Source organism: Canis lupus, chromosome 15 (genome assembly GCF_011100685.1).
Source record: "Canis lupus familiaris isolate Mischka breed German Shepherd chromosome 15, alternate assembly UU_Cfam_GSD_1.0, whole genome shotgun sequence".
Taxonomy (NCBI): Eukaryota; Metazoa; Chordata; class Mammalia; order Carnivora; family Canidae; genus Canis; species Canis lupus.
The window spans coordinates 3,876,224-3,892,067 of NC_049236.1; the positions used below are offsets into that span (position 1 = coordinate 3,876,224).

Genomic DNA, 15,844 nt, shown 5'->3' on the forward strand with positions numbered 1-15,844 from the left:
GCCATGGCAGAGAGCTGTTGTGGATAACCTGGGTACTTACTACTGGCGATGGGCATCTCAAGTGGGTGACAGTCTTGTGGGACTGAGCCCTTAATCTGTGGGATCCCATGCTATCTCCACGTAGGCAGCGTCATATTTGAGTTAAGGTGTACGACACCCAGCTGATCATATCACAGAGAATTGCTTGATGGGTAAAAACCTCCACACATTTGGTGACCAGAAGTGTCAGAAGTGAAGAGTTGTATGTGAGGGAAAGACTGCCCCCCCCCCATGTGGTAGGCTCACAGTGCAGGAAGGTTAGTTTACTTTGCATCTCCATCCAAGGAACTCTCTGTAGCTCCCAGATTTGCTGCTTTTTATTTCAACTATAGGCCGAGACACAGTAGTCTTTCTGCCCCCAATGCAAATTTTTAGGAAGGGGAAACGAATTGCTTCCTCCTCCCCTTTAGTCAAATGTGTTTTCTGGTCCAATTGCTAGGACCAATGTTGGTCACTGAGTATGTATATATGACAGCCAAAGTTCCAAGGAATGGTGTGGGTACAAGCAGTTCTCAGAGAAATGGTATTGTGATGGGCCGGCAGGCTACTTGGCCCTTGGCCCTTGTCTTTCTGAAACACTCAAACATAAATCAGTCCTGCCACCGTCTTTGAGCAGCTAAAGCTGTTGGAGGAAAAAAAAAACCAAAAAACCCAAAAAACCCCACACAAACATTCGTGGGAATTTCAAATGGAACATCCAAATGGGAAGAAGTCCCCTGGGCTTCCTGAGGGTGGTTGGGCAGGGAGGGATGGTGCTAGGTGGGGTAGCCTTGCAAAGACTGATCAGATGGCCCCAAAGAGTTAACATGAGCTTCGTGAAGTCACCAAGTTCAGGGGCAGGCTCTGAATTTTGCAAGCTGAGAAACGTGCGCTTAATATCTCAGAACTGAGGGGCAACGGGCTGGCTCAGTCCGTAGAGCATAGGACCCTTGATCTCAAGGTTGTGGGTTTGAGCCCCACATCAGGTGCAGAGGTTACTTTAAAATCTTAAAAAAAAAAAAAAAAAAAAAAAAAAGAGATTCTCAGAAGTGCGATTTTGTAGGTACCGATTCACATTAACAAGGGTCACAAGCCACTGGCGTACAAATCCTAAATGCAAATGTATAATGTATAACAATTATTTAAGGGCATGTGGGCCCCTCCGGGGCCTAGTGCAATGGGAATTACTTCCAAAACGCATTGCATGAATAATCAGAAACTGGTAAACCTGTTTCACCAGGGACCAAGGTAGGAGCAGTTTGGTAGAGAGAACCCAGGGGGCTTGTGACGAAATCTGAGGGTCACCAAATCACTCCACTCTGGTGGCCAGTGCCAGGCCTGGCGGGGTGACAGAGAGACCACCCTGCAGGGGGGCGGGGTGGGGGCTATCCCCAGGGGGCTGGGCCCGGAGGGACCTGGCAGGAAGGTAGGACTGGGAGGAGGGGCCACAGAGGACGACCTGCGACTGTCCCAGGTCCCCGGCTCAGACCCAGGCAGGACTCCTTCATCCAGGGCAGCCCCGCACCGGGCCTGGGCCTGCCGGGCGGGGTGCGGGCGGGGTGCGGGGGGAGGGGACTCCAGCAGGCTCCCTCCCCGTGGGCCGGGCGCCGGGACCTGCCGGGACGATTTCAGCCTGGGGAGGGGCCGGAGGAGCGGCGGGAGCGCAGGGCGCCGGCGGCCAGGAAGGCGGGGGCCCGGGCGCGGGGCCTCTGCAGGTGAGCGGGGGACCCGCCGAGGGGCGCCCTGGGGCGGGGGGGCGGGCAGCCGGCCTGCCGAGGGACACTCTTCCGGAACAACCCCCGGGAGGGCGGCTGGGGATCCCGCAACTTTCATTTTACAAGTAGCAGGCGGACGGGACGGGCGTGGGGCCGGCGCAGCCCCAGGGGCACGGGGCTCCTGATCTGGGGGTCCTGAGTTCGAGCCCCAGGGTGGGCATAGAGGTCACTGAAATAAATAGACAATTAAACGGTAAAAATAAATAAAAGTTGCATGTTGAGTCAGGAGTGGGGGGCTATCTGGCTTCTCTCCTCCCCCCACCCCCCAGCTCCCCAGGACAGGGTGTGTGTGTGTGGGGGACGACCAGGTGATGCCATCCTCCTTCCCAGCCCTGGTCAATCACTGGCCTTCTGTCTCTACATCACACTTGCCACAATAACCAACCCCCCTCCCCACCTTTGTCCCCCAACTCCTGTCCCTCCAGCCTGAGCCAGTTCTGCGCCCCTGTGTCGAGGCACCGGCCCTGGAGACCTCAGCCCGGGAAGACAGTCTCTGGGCCCCTCCCCCCGGGGTTTCGTTTCCTCCTTCCTGCTGTGGGTGTCTGAGGGATTTCTATTATTCACTTGCTTATTCATCACTCTCAGAGCATATACCTGCCCTCCCGGGGAGGGGGGCACACAGGCTCCTCCTGGGAATAGGAAAACTGACATTTATTTCACACACATTTAATAATGATAGGCTGGTGGGCAGGGGGGGCCTAGGGTGAGATTATCTTGGAGACACTTGGATTCGGGTCCCATCTCTTTTCTGTTCACTTCCCGAGGCCTGGTAAAGTGGTATTGTTAGGAAGATGCCATGAGCCAAGGCCCCAAGCCCTCCCCCCCCCCCCCCCCACGGTGGGGCCTCAACAAACACCAGGCTCTTCCCTTCTTGGGCCCGCTTCCTGCCATGCCACCTCCCCCTCCCTATGGGCCGGTAAAGATCTATAAGACAGCCCCTGGTCTTGAAAGCATTTAGGCAAGCTTGGAAATCCAGAATGGGTAGTGAAGGGAGAGGTGGAGAAGGGAGAGGGAGGCTCAGTAGGCGTGGGGGTGGCACTGGATGGGGAAGGTGACTCCTGTGGGTCTCAGATAAGAACCTGGGACCAGGGCTGGGACCCCAGTGGAGGGAGATGCAGTTCTCAGCAGGCTCTGAATTTGCACTCACACTGAGCAAGTGATGGCAATTACCAATTTCTAAAACCAAGTCTGCCTGGCCCCAGGCTAAGGGCTTTTAAACCCCTTATCTCCTTGAATCTCAACCTGTTATGGTATTATTGTTAGCCCCAATTTACAGATGAGGAAATGAAGATCCAGACAGGCTAGGGGATTGCCTGAGGTCACTGGGCTAGTAAGTCCTGGATCCAGAGTTCAAGCCTAGATCAGACTCCAGGCTCTATGCTCTCGGTTCAACTTCTTGCTGTCTTTCCAGCTCCTGTTGATCAGAAAGATCAAAAGGACGGCATCATTCTCCCAGCTTCCTAGACACGGGCTTCTCTCTTCTCCTACATCTACTCTGGGCCCCTTCATCCCAGTGGGGAGGAGCACACGCCTTCCCAATTCATTAATCCATTCATTCATTCATCCATCATTTATTCAATCAAGTGCTCTATTGGTCGCAAGAGGGCAGGGGCCATGTCTGTTCACAATTGTGTAACCAGCACCTTGTAGACCCGTGTAGCTGTGGAGGAGATGCTGATCATACAAAGAAGACATGGTACCTTAGGAGCAGAGGCTGCAGAGGGAACTAGGAGAAGCATTTAATTCCACCATGGCTCCTTCGTTCCCTACTGTATGCAGGGCCCAGCCAATGGCAGGCTCATGGTAGATGCTTATAAGGCTTTGCTGAGGAAGTGCTTAGGACAGTCTTGAAGCAGGTATTAGAAGTTCACCGGGAGAGGGGCCCCTGGGTGGCTCGATTGGTGAAGCGTCCAACTCTTGTTTCTGCTCAGGTCATGATCTGAGGGTTGTGGGATCGGGCCCCTCATTGGGCTCTGTGCTCAGTATGGAATCTGCTGGAGAGTCTCTCCCTTTGCTCCTACCTCCAGCTTGCTCTCTCTCTCTCTCAAACAAATTAATAAAATCTTAAAACAAACAAACAAACAAACAAACAAACAAACAGAAGGGGCCCCTGGGTGGCTCAGTCGGTTAAACATTTGCCTTCGGCTCAGGTCGTGAATCCTGGGATCGAGCCCCATGTCAGGCTCCCTGCTCAGTGGAGAGCCTACTTCTCCTTTTCCCTCTGCCCCTCCCCTTGCTTGTGCTTGCTCCTTCTATCTCAAATAAATAAATAAAATCTTAAAAAATAATAATTAGAAAAGAAATTCACCAGGAGAACAAATTGAGGAGGGAAGATATTCTAGCAGAGAGAGATGCTCCTGGAAAGGCCTAGCGGAGGGTGGGAGCTGGAATTGCTAGGGGCTCAATATGGCTTAAGTGTAGAATGTCTATGGAAGAATGATGGATAAATAGGCAGGGCTCAGGCCATGGGCCTTGTTAAGGAACCTAGATTTTACACCAAGGGTATTGGGTAACTATTGAAGGGATTTAGCAAAAGGAGGACTGGTATTTCAGAAGTGTGGCTGATGCATGGGGGTCAGGGAAATGGCACTCAGGTCTCTAGGCCTGACAGGATTCCTCTCTGCTTAAGGAAATGAGCCTTCTTTAGGACCTGGGTTAGGACTTCCTTTTAAGGACATAATAATGGTTCCCAAAGGGCTTCCTAGGTTGTCTTGAGTCCTGATCCACTGTGTTTTGTCCTCAGCTGTGTGCTGGGTTGCAGCCAATCTCTTCTTTCTAGAAGTACTGATATTTACAAATGATTTACATTTGTATAATCTGGGGCAAATTCTGGGGTTTACCGCTTGCTGATCTGTGCTTTGTATGTAAAGGAGAGAGTGGGTGGGGCACCAGGAATTATGTTGGGCTGTGAATGTGTCCTGGGAGTTTGTGTTGAATATGGAACTAGGGGTACGTGGACGTGGATAGCTTTCAGAGAATCAGTTTCCAGACCCTCAGATTCTACAGGTATTCTTTCCTGAAAGGAAACTGCTTTATTGGATTTTTTTTTTTTTTTTTTTAGATTTTGGTGTTTTGTTATTATATATATATATATTTTTTAATGATTTTATTTATTTATTCATGAGAAACACAGAGAGAGAGGCAGAGAGAGAAGCAGGCTCCATGCAGGGAGCCCGATGTGGGACTCGATCCCAGATCCTGGGGTCATGCCCTGAGCCAAAGGCAGACGCTCAATCGCTGAGCCACCCAGGCGTCCCGTGTTTTGTTATTATTACTATTTTTTAAGTAGGCTCCATGGCCAACATGGAGCCCAATGTGGGACTTGAACTCACAACCCTGACATCAAGACCTGAGCTGAAATCAAGAGTCAGACACTTAACCTCTTTTTTTTTTTTTTTTTTGACACTTAACCTCTTAAGCCACCCAGGTCCCCCAGGCTGGATTCTTTTAAGCTCTCCTTGTGAACTCTTTCTTTCTTGCTTTCTTACTTTCTGGCTTTCTTGCTTGCTTTTTCCCTTGCTTTCTTTCAGTGGGCTTCATGCCCAATGTGGGGCTTGAACTCAAGACCTTGAGACTGAGGGTTGCATGTTCCACTGCTGAGCCTGCCTGGAGACCCTAACTCGGCTTTGTTTCCCTTCTCGAGCTTTACTAGATTTGTCCTGAATCTTTTTTTTTTTTTTTTATAAATTTCAGGATTTATTTATTTATTTAATTTTTTTTTTTTTAAGATTTTATTTATTTATTCGTAGAGATGCAGAGAGAGAGAGAGAGAGAGAGGCAGAGACACAGGCAGAGGGAGAAGCAGGCTCCACGCAGAGAGCCTGACGCGGGACTCGATCCAGGGTCTCCAGATCACGCCCCGGGCTGCAGGCGGCACTAAACCGCTGCGCCACCGGGGCTGCCCTGTCCTGAATCTTTTTATGGTGCATTGCTCGGGGCTATAAAACCAGAATGACATTTGGAGAATGCTTTGTTCCTTAGGGATTAGATAAAATAAACTGAAAGGGTGGTACCTCAATGTAGGCTCTTAGAATTTACTTTTCATTTTATTTTATTGTTATTTTTAAAGTAAGCTCTACACCCAATGTGGGGCTTGAACTCATGACACTGACATTGAGAGTCACATGCTCCCAACTGAGCCAACTAGGTGCCCCAGTAACCAGAGGTTTAATAGGTTGCCCAAGGCCACAGAGCTATTAAGTGGTAGAATCAGGACTTTAATTCCAGAGCCTCCTTTCTAGAATTTGTACCCTTAACCGTTATGCTACTCTACTTTGAATTGAAGTGCCTTAGCTCTTTTATCTGTGTATTGTAGAATTAATTGGGACTTCAGTTGATTGTTGTGTGGATACAGATAAATTCATTTATAGAAATTTTTTTATTTTTTATTTTATTTATTTATTTTTTTAATAGAAATTTTTAAAAATGAAGATAGATTTTCTTACAGACAGAAAATTATTCTGGTTTGGCTAATTGGTTTGACGGTGAGGATTGGCTTTGACAATTGGATTACATGGCAGACATATTCCAAACACTGAACAAGCTACATCTGGAGCTCCAAGGTTTAGATGAAAACCTATCTGAAAGCATGTTTCTAATAAGACAACACCAGAAAGTTCTGTCTTGGAACCTATTTTAACTTTTGAAAAATTTTAGTCATTATCGTAAAACGTGTGAGAGGGCCATGGCTTTTTCAAAATCTAATGGGGATTTGTGAGCAAAACCATGTGAAGACTTCTGGCATGTGGCTCGTGTACACATCACTGGCCATGTGCCTCAGGTGGGGATGAGCCCCCCCCCCCCCCATCAGGTGAGCTGAAGTGACTTGTCCACGGGTTAGCAGAAGCCCAAGTGAAGCAAGATTAGGCATTTCTGACTGCTGTGATTTCTATCACTCCATACTTCCTTCTTCATTCCTTGATGGTTTATTCGGCAAACATTTCCTGAGCACCTACAGATAGAGTAAAAAAATACACATTTTCTACTTTTGCTGGAATTTATATTCTGGTAGAAAAGACAATGAATAAACACATCCGATTTTTTTTAGATAGTGACAAATGCTGGGAGCAAATGAGCAGGAGAATGTGCTAGAATATAAGGGGCGGGCAGAGGGGTGGGTCAGGGAAGACTTCTCAGGGAGGTACTCTGTTATAAAGGAGCCTTGTGTATATATATGCTAAAGTGTGTGGGAGGGGTGGAGGAGAGATATTTAGGTCAAGGGAACAGCAAATGCAAAGACCCTGAGGCTGGAGAGAGCTTGGGGTGTTCTTGGGATAGAGAGAACTCATGGATAACAACACGGAGATTTCTTTAAAAATTAAAAAATGGAAATAGCGTACAATCCAGTAATTCTACTTCTGGGTATTTACTTGAGAAAACAAAGACACATTCAAAAAGAGGCATGCATCCCTATGTTTATTGTAGCATTATTTACAATAGCCATGATACGGAAGCTACCTAAGTGTCCATCAGCAGATGAATGGGTAAAGATGTGATATATATATATATATATATATATATATATATATATAAATAAATGGACCACTACTCAGCCATAAAAAAGAGAAGGAAATCTTGCCATCTGTAACAACGTGGACGGACCTAGAGGGTATTATGCTAGTGAAATAAGTCAGACAGAAAGACAACTACCATATGACTTCACGTATATGTGGAATCTAAAAAGCAAAGCAAATGCATAAATAAAAATAGAAACAGACTCATAGGTGAAGTGAGTGAAGGGGGATAAGGGGTATCAACTTCCACTTATAAAATAAATAAGTCACAGGGATAAAAAGTACGACATAGGGAATATAGTCAATAGTACTATTATAATGTTGTATGGTGATAGATGGTCCCTACACCTATTATGGTGAGCATTTTGTAATGTAAATAATTGTTGAATCATTATATTGTATGCCTGAAACTAATGTAGTACTGTATGTCAACTATACTTCAACTAAGAAATACATGTATTTGTATATAAAAGCAAGAACAGAGATATTGGGAGGGAGTGGTAAAATTCCACCAAGAAAGCAAGAACTAGGTCATATAGGACCTTACCAGCCCCAGTAAGGATCCTGTGTTCATCTCGAAGACAGTGAGAAACCATTGAGAGGTTTTAAGCTGAGTTGCTATACTCTGATTTATGGTTGTATTTGTTCGTTGTGGAGGGAGACAGGAGTGGAAACCAAGATGGAAAAGATTTCAGGTAGGACACCGGGGGTCTCCTCTATGGAGGGGTACTGAGATGAATAATGTTAATGGGAATGCAGAATGGTGTGGGATGCCGTCTGTCTTCTGGTTCTGATGAGGTATGTTGGTAACTCTTGCTGTATTAACAAATCACTCTAAAATGTGGCAGCTTAAAACAACAATCGTTTTATTTTATAGTGATTCTGTGGGTCTGGCATTTGGGCAGAGTTCAGCTGAGCGGTTCTTCTGCTCTGTGAGCTGTCAGCTGGGGTCAGCGGCTTGGCTGTCTACAGTTAATGGATGAGCTGGGCTGTACAGTCTAAGAAGGCTTCATTTAGGGGCACCTGGGTGGCTCAGTGAGTTGAGCGTTGGACTCTTGGTTTCCTTTTTTTTTTTTTTTTTTAATTTATTTTTTTTAAATTAATTTATTTATTATAGTCAGAGAGAGAGAGGCAGAGAGAGAAGCAGGCTCCATGCACCGGGAGCCTGATGTGGGATTCGATCCCGGGTCTCCAGGATCGCGCCCTGGGCCAAAGGCAGGCGCTAAACCGCTGCGCCACCCAGGGATCCCATGGACTCTTGGTTTCCACTCAGGTCATGATCTCAGGGTCATGAGAGCCCACCCCGACAGTGGTGGGGTCGGCTTGGAGAGTCTCTTCCTCTCCTTCTGCCCCTCTCCCTACTCACACGTGCACATGTTGGCTCTCGCTCAAATAAATCTTAAAAAAAAAAAAAAGGGAAAAGAAGCCTCCACTTACATACAGGTCTGGCACTTCCGTGCTCCTCTACGTGGCCTCTCTCTCCATATGAATAGATTGGGGCTTCATCATAGCATGCTAGCTTCAGGGTAATAAACTTTCTTTTAAAATTTATTATTTATTTATTTAATTTATTTATTTCACGACTTTTCTTTTTTTTTGTCTTTCACAAGAACTTTATTTTTATTTATTTATTTATTTATTTATTTATTTAAGATTTTATTTATGTATTCATGATACACACATAGAGAGAGAGAGAGAGGCAGAGACACAGGCAGAGGGAGAAGCAGGCTCCATGCCAGGAGTCCGACACAGGACTCGATCCCAGGACTCCAGGATCGCACCCTGGGTCAAAGGCAGGCGCTAAACCGCTGAGCCACCCAGGGATCCCCTATTTTTTATTTAAACTCAATTAATTAGCATATAATATATTATTAGTTTCAGAGATAGAGTTCAGTGATGAATCAGTCTTTTATAATACCTGTGCCCATTACATCACAGGCCCTCCAACTTTCTTATTTATTTATTTAAATTAATTAATCAATCAATCAATTAATTAATTATTTAAAGATTTTATTTATTTATTCATGAGAGACACAGAGAGAGAGGCAGAGACAGGCAGAGAGAGGAGCTGGCTCCCTGCGGGGAGCCCGATGTGGGACTCAATCCCAGGACCCCAGGATCATGACCTGAGCTGAAGGCAGACGCTCAACCGCTGAACCACCCAGGAGTCCCCCCTATTTATTTATTTTAAAAGCAAGCTCTGTGCCCAGGGTGAGGCTTGCACTTATGACCTCAAGATCAAGAGTTGCATGCTCTACTGACTGAGCCAGCGAGGTGCCCCAGTCTTCAACCTTCTTATGGTCTTAGGTGCCCAAGAAGAACAAGAGTGGGGTTGCTAATCTTTCAAGGCCTGGCCTTGGAATGTACTACTTCTGCTAGGTATTATTGGTCAGAACCTGTCACAGGGCTAGCCCAGATCCAAGGGCAGGAGAAACAAACCCCACCTGTTAGTGGGAGGAATGGCAAATAATATACTTATACTCCATCATTAATCTGTCACACTAGGCTTCTGGGAACTGATTAACCACAATCATCCTGATGGTGCTGACTCACTTATAAATCTAAATCGCAATATACCATGTTGGCACTATTTATAGATCTTTATTCCTCACTGGATAGGGAGGACCTGGGAACAGGAGGTGTTTCGGTTTTGTTTTGTTTTTTCCTTATGTTTCCAGAACCCAACATATATAAGGCATTCAGGGAATGCTTTTGCAGCGAATGCACACATCACATAAGAATTCATTGCTTATCAAGCCACAGTATACCTTAAGGGGCCCCCGAGGACTGTCAAAAAGGCATGCAGATTCCTGGGCAAGACCCCAGTCCAGACCCTCTGAATCTAAATCTCCAGGGTAGAGGTTTTTAGTCTAGGCTGCACATTAAAATATACCAGTACTCAGGCCCCAGCTCCAGAGGCTCTGATGCCACTGATGAGCTGGACTCCTAAGCCCAGACAGTCGTATTTGTATACAATCTCAGATAATTCTGACGTGTAGTCCAGGTTAGGAACTACTGCCAGAGGACTAGAATCGGCCATCTTCACCTGACGTCCCCAGATGTTTCTGATGTAGGTGGTCCAGGAGAGGTGACTGTCCTCAGTTTGCCCAGGACTATCCTGATTTTAGCACCCCAAGTCTCACATCCCAGGAAATCCCTACTCCCACACAAATTGGCTCAGTTGGTCACTATCAATGGGCCACTATTCAAGAAACATTGTAGATGAGGCAGTGAAAGCCCTCTTAAAGAATAACTACAGATGTCTAATGAAAGCAATGATTTTCCCTCCTTACTTAAGGGACCCACATGGTCGTACCATGCTATCAAGCAGAGTCAGCTCCTCGAATGAAGGCGGAGATGGCTCAGGGTCAATGTTTTCCTTCAGCCCCGTACCCTGATGTACTTGGTTAACGTGGCTTATTTTATTTTATTTTATTTTATTTTATTTTATTTTATTTTATTTTTTTTATTTCATTTCATTTCATTTCTTTTTTTAAAAATTTTTTTAATTTATTTATTTATGATAGTCACACAGAGAGAGAGAGAGAGAGGCAGAGACATAGGCAGAGGGAGAGGGAGAAGCAGGCTCCATGCACTGGGAGCCCGACGTGGGATTTGATCCCGGGTCTCCAGGATCGCCCCCTGGGCCAAAGGCAGGCGCTAAACCGCTGCGCCACCCAGGGATCCCTCATTTCATTTCATTTCATTTCATTTCATTTCATTTCATTTCATTTCATTTCATTTTTTTAACCTGGTTTAATAGGGTGTCCATCCCTGGTGATTTTTCCAGACTGTATTCCTTAGTGTACATGAGGCAGCTTTGAAAGCCTGACCACAATCAGCAAGGATGTTGTGTTGAGGACAGTATGAGATGCAGGATGAAGTTCTTGTGTCTCTACACCAGTGTGTATTATTACTACTGTTACTTAAATTGTAATAAGGTACAAAGACATGTGTCCTATCTTAGCTCTGGGGGAAGCAGTGTGGTTAGTGGAGAGCCCAGGATCTCCAGATGCCTCAGAAAAATGGGTTTGGGTCTCAGCTTCGGTGTGGCTAGGTAGGCACATGAGCACGGGGGCCTCTTTTGCTTTAGTTGTTCATCTGTAAAATGGGCATAGTAATGACATCATTCTTCCCAGGGCAGCCAGGAAGACCCATTGAAATAGTAGAGGTAAAAGTGGCTGTTGACTGAGAAGGGGAGGCATTGTGATTTTGTGGACTGGGGGAGACACAAACAAATTATTCTGCTGAGAGAGGCCTTGCTGAGGACCAAGGCCCTGGCTCCCCCACCCTGAACCACAGCCACAGTTGTGTGGGATTCCAAGGAAGAAGTTTCACACATAGTGGGCATGCACAGACCTCAGGAAGCACAGTGTCTCTACCTTAGTTGCCCTCACAGTGAGTGCAAGTTTGCTTTGCTTTAGGAATAAGAAAAACTTTTGGAAAAGGGGGTTTGGGGATCCCTGGGTGGCGCAGCGGTTTGGCGCCTGCCTTTGGCCCAGGGCGCGATCCTGGAGACCCGGGATCGAATCCCACGTCGGGCTCCCGGTGCATGGAGCCTGCTTCTCCCTCTGCCTCTGTCTCTGCCTCTCTCTCTCTGTGACTATCATAAATAAATAAAAAAAATTAAAAAAAAAAAAAAAAAAAGAACGGAACTCTTAAAAAAAAAAAAAAAAAAAAAAGGAAAAGGGGGTTTGTGAGGGCATTTCTGTTTTGTTTTGTGTTTAAATCGCTTGCGTATTTGTTCCTAGTGTATCCTCAGAGAGGTAGCAAAAAGAAAACAACCACAGCCACAAACCCATAATATTGAAAAGCCGGTTCTTAATTTCTGTAGCTAAAAAAGCACTCTTTCAGGCTATAACCGCAGAGATGGCTGCAGGCCTCTGGAACTGGGCATAATGATGGTCTGCAGTGTGATGAAGGAGGCTGTTAATCTCCGTGGCCCAGAAGCCCAATCTGTGGCCTCTCCAATTACCAAGGTTGCCTGGCAACACCACCAAAAGCCTCCCCACCAGGCCCGGCTGGGCAAAAGTTGGGTACACCCAGCCCAGCCTGCCGCCCAGCCTCCTGGGCTCCCAGGCCACATCAAGGCTGGACTCAGCCTTGGCAGGGGCCCCGCCTGGTACCAATGAATGGGTGGGGCCAGCGGTTTAAAGAAACAATTCAGATATTTAAAAACCTACTCATTTGAATGCAAGTAGGAAAGCGGCACAAACTAATGATCAAAAGTCTCTTCTGCCAGAGAGGAGTTGTCCTAAGGTGGGTGGCCTTGCCTGTGCTCTCCTGGGGGAGGTGAAGAAGGTGAAGGTGAGCCGGACTTAGACATTTGGGTTTTCAGAGAGGCAAATCCTTTTCCTTTCCTGGGTGCCTGTTTCTCTCTTGACTCCCGTGGGCAGCAGTGGGAATGGTGGGGATTCCCAGCCCCAGACTCGGGCCCATGACCTGCCCCTTCTACAGCTGTCATTTGGAAACTCCCAGGCTCTGGTCTGGGTCTGTGTGTGGGGGAGTTGGAGGAAGATGAAGGAGATTAGGGGAGAGGGAAGGATGGATGCGAATAGTCAACATGAAGGTGTGCACTTCTTTAACACTTGGTGTGCAGAAACCAGAGGGCAGAGGCTCACACCGTGTCTGGAGTCAGACGCCCGGGGCTCCTGGCCCAGCCCTCCCATCACTGGTGGGATTACCTTGATTAAGGTACTTGGAAGCCTGCGTTTCCTTAACTACCCAATGAGGATGTTATAATCTTTTTTTAATTTAATTTTATTTTTAAAAATATTTTATTCGTGAGAGGCACCCAGAGAGAGGCAGAGACCCAGGCAGAGGGAGAAGCAGGCTCCCCATGGGGAAATCCTGATGCAGGACTCGATCTTGGGACCCCGGTGTCATAACCTGAGCCGAAGTCAGGTGCTCAACCACTGAGCCACCCAGACGCCCCTCTTATTTTATTTTTTTATTTTCATTTCTGGTTATTATCCTATTTTATGAGGTTGTGAAAATTAATGAGGAGATTGCTCCTCAAAGGCTTAGCATAGAATCTGGCAGGTAGGAAGTACTCACCATTACGGTAAATCTTATTATTTCATTTGTTTCTTACAATAATTCTATAGGATACTGAAGGGAGAAGGGGGGGGGGTCTGCTTTATAGCCGAGGAAACTGAGACACAGGGAAATTAAGGGGTGTGCTGGGAGCAGAACTCGGGTCTTCACGGTGCCCAGCAAAAAGGCAGGTGACAAGCCCTGTTGTAACCATTGCAGAGTGATGGCCTTGGGGGTCTCCTCTGAGGGCTCCGTGACAGCAGAGGATGGGGTGGGGAGGGGGGTGCAGAGGAACAGAGCGGTGGAGGGTACTTTTCAACACAAAGTGTTATAAGGCTCTTGGTTAATGTGGTCTTCGTAGAATTCCCCTCTCCTTCCTTCCAGTATTCTTTTAAATAAACTCTATTTTGGAATAATTTTAGATTTACAGAAAAGTCGCAGAGAGTTTATTTACCTTTTACCCAGACGCTAGGATTTTCCGAACACCTCCTGTGTGCCAGGAACTTTCTGGGCACAAGGAATCCAGCAATAAAAGTGCCTCTGGTTTCCACTGGAAGATCACAGAGTCTGTGAGAGGAGTGGGCCCCCGGAGCCCCTAGTTTATGGTTCTCCATGTCACTTGTCAGAGACCTGCTACATCTATTAAATTAGTTTTTTCAGGGGTACTCGGGTGGCTCAGCAGTTGAGCGTCTGCCTTCAGCTCAGGTCATGATCCCCGGGTCCTGGGATCGAGTCCCACGTCGGGCTCTCTGCATGGGGCCTGCTTCTCCCTCTGCCTGTGTCTCTGCCTCTCTGTGTCTCTCAGGAATAGATAATTAAATCTTTAAATATTTTATTTATTTATTCATGAGAGAGAGAGGCAGAGACACAGGCAGAGGGAGAAGCAGGCCCCATGCAGGGAGCCCGACGTGGGACTCGATCCCGGGTCTCCAGGATCAGGCCCTGGGCCAAAGGCAGCCTGAAACTGCTGAACCACCGGGGCTGCCCTAAATAAAATCTTAAAAAAAAAAAAAGAGTTTTTTCAGGAGTGGGGCCCAGGAGGCTGTATACAAACATGTCGAAAAACAAATGTTCGAGGGGATTCTAAGGCAGAACTAGTTTGGGGGAACTACTGGTCTAGTGCAGACCATCCATTTGACCCCACAGGTGAGAGCCAGGGCTCAGAGCAGGGGAGCGACTGGCTCCAGCCTGCACAGCCGGGGAGTGGCAGGGTCTAGGCCAGAGAGCAGGTCCCCTGGTTCCATGTCTCTGTGTCTCCCCAACGCAGAACAAGACAGGAGTTTAACTTGCCAACAGGAAGACCCCACATAGAGCTTAGAAGAGTTTCTTGGCTACTCGGGTGTTAGCAGGTTCTTGGTGCCAAGGGACAGAAAACTGATTCTGGCTGATGGACACCAGTGAATGAATCTGATGGAAGGCACATTGGGTAGGAAGAGAAAAACTATTTCTTGACTCGTACTCACATTTCTGACACCAAATATGTGGGTTTTTTCACACGGGGCAATTCTGACACCAGCTACCCCTCCGGGTAAGGACTCAGTGCCCATGACTGCTCCCTGCTTCAGATGCCAGTTGCAAGTCTGGGCTTCCAGTACTTTTGATCAACTGGCTATAAATTGGGGTTCCTATGACCCCCTCCTTGGCTTAATAATTTGCTAGAACAGCTCACAGACCTTAGGAGAGGACTTTACTTATTATTACTGATTTTTTTTTCTTTGAAATATATAAAGGAGACAACTCAAGAACAGCCAAATGGAAGAGATGCGTGGGGCAGGGCGGATGGGAAAGGATGCAGAGCTTCCATGAGATCTCTGGGTGTTTCATTCTCCCGGTGCCTTACTGTGCTTACCAACCTGGAAGCTCTCTGAGTCTTCTGTGTTTTTTTGTTTGTTTGTTTGTTTGTTTGTTTGTTTTAAATATTCTATTTATTAATTCATGAGAGACACACAGAGAGAGGCAGAGACACAGGCAGAGGGAGAAGCAGGCTCCCTGCGAGGACCCTGATGGGGGGGATCAAATCATGCCCTGAACCAAAGGCAGATGCTCAACCACTGAGCCACCCAGGCGTCCCCAAATCTTCTGTTTAGAATTTTCATATTAGAGGTTCCATTACATAGGCGTGATTGGCTATAGACCATTGCTGATTCAACTCAATCTCTAGCCCTTCTTCCCTTCCCAGAGGTGGAAAATTCCAACCCTCTAAACACAGGGTTATTTCCTCAGGCAACCAGCCCCCATCCTCCAAGAGTCACTTCATTAGCATGGGCTTATTATGAATAACAGAAGATGCTCCTCCCACCCCTGTCACTCAGGAAATTCCAAGGGTTTTCCAGCTCTGTGGCAGGAACTGGGGATGAAGATCAAATATATGTATCTTTGTACAGCACAATATCACTGGTAGGTTACAAAATCCCTAGAAGGCTGCAGAAACAAGGTTTGGGAAATAAGCTGAGACAAAAGGAGACCAGGCACGTAGAACTACACCCAGATCACATTGCAGGC

The 15,844-nt window shown here is 46.9% G+C and overlaps 1 protein-coding gene and 1 long non-coding RNA gene across 4 annotated transcripts in view; one reads left to right on the top strand and one right to left on the bottom strand.

Moving 5' to 3' along the window:
- Nucleotides 1-1,607: 1,607 nt before the first annotated feature.
- Nucleotides 1,608-15,844, top strand: part of RHBDL2 (rhomboid like 2) — a 49,195-nt gene continuing 34,958 nt past the window's right edge. For 2 of the 3 annotated variants that reach the window (XM_038557832.1, XM_038557835.1), the window contains exon 1: nt 1,608-1,733. The gene's annotated coding sequence lies outside the window, so the exon portion shown is untranslated. Of the gene's footprint in view, nt 1,734-12,433; nt 12,566-15,844 lie in introns of those variants that run through there. The other variant, XM_038557834.1, reaches the window with a different exon arrangement.
- LOC102157317 overlaps nt 6,233-15,844 on the bottom strand; it is a 54,656-nt gene continuing 45,044 nt past the window's right edge. The window contains exon 6 of the long non-coding RNA XR_005370129.1: nt 6,233-6,744. This is a non-coding gene — a long non-coding RNA (uncharacterized LOC102157317). The remainder of the gene's footprint in view (nt 6,745-15,844) is intronic.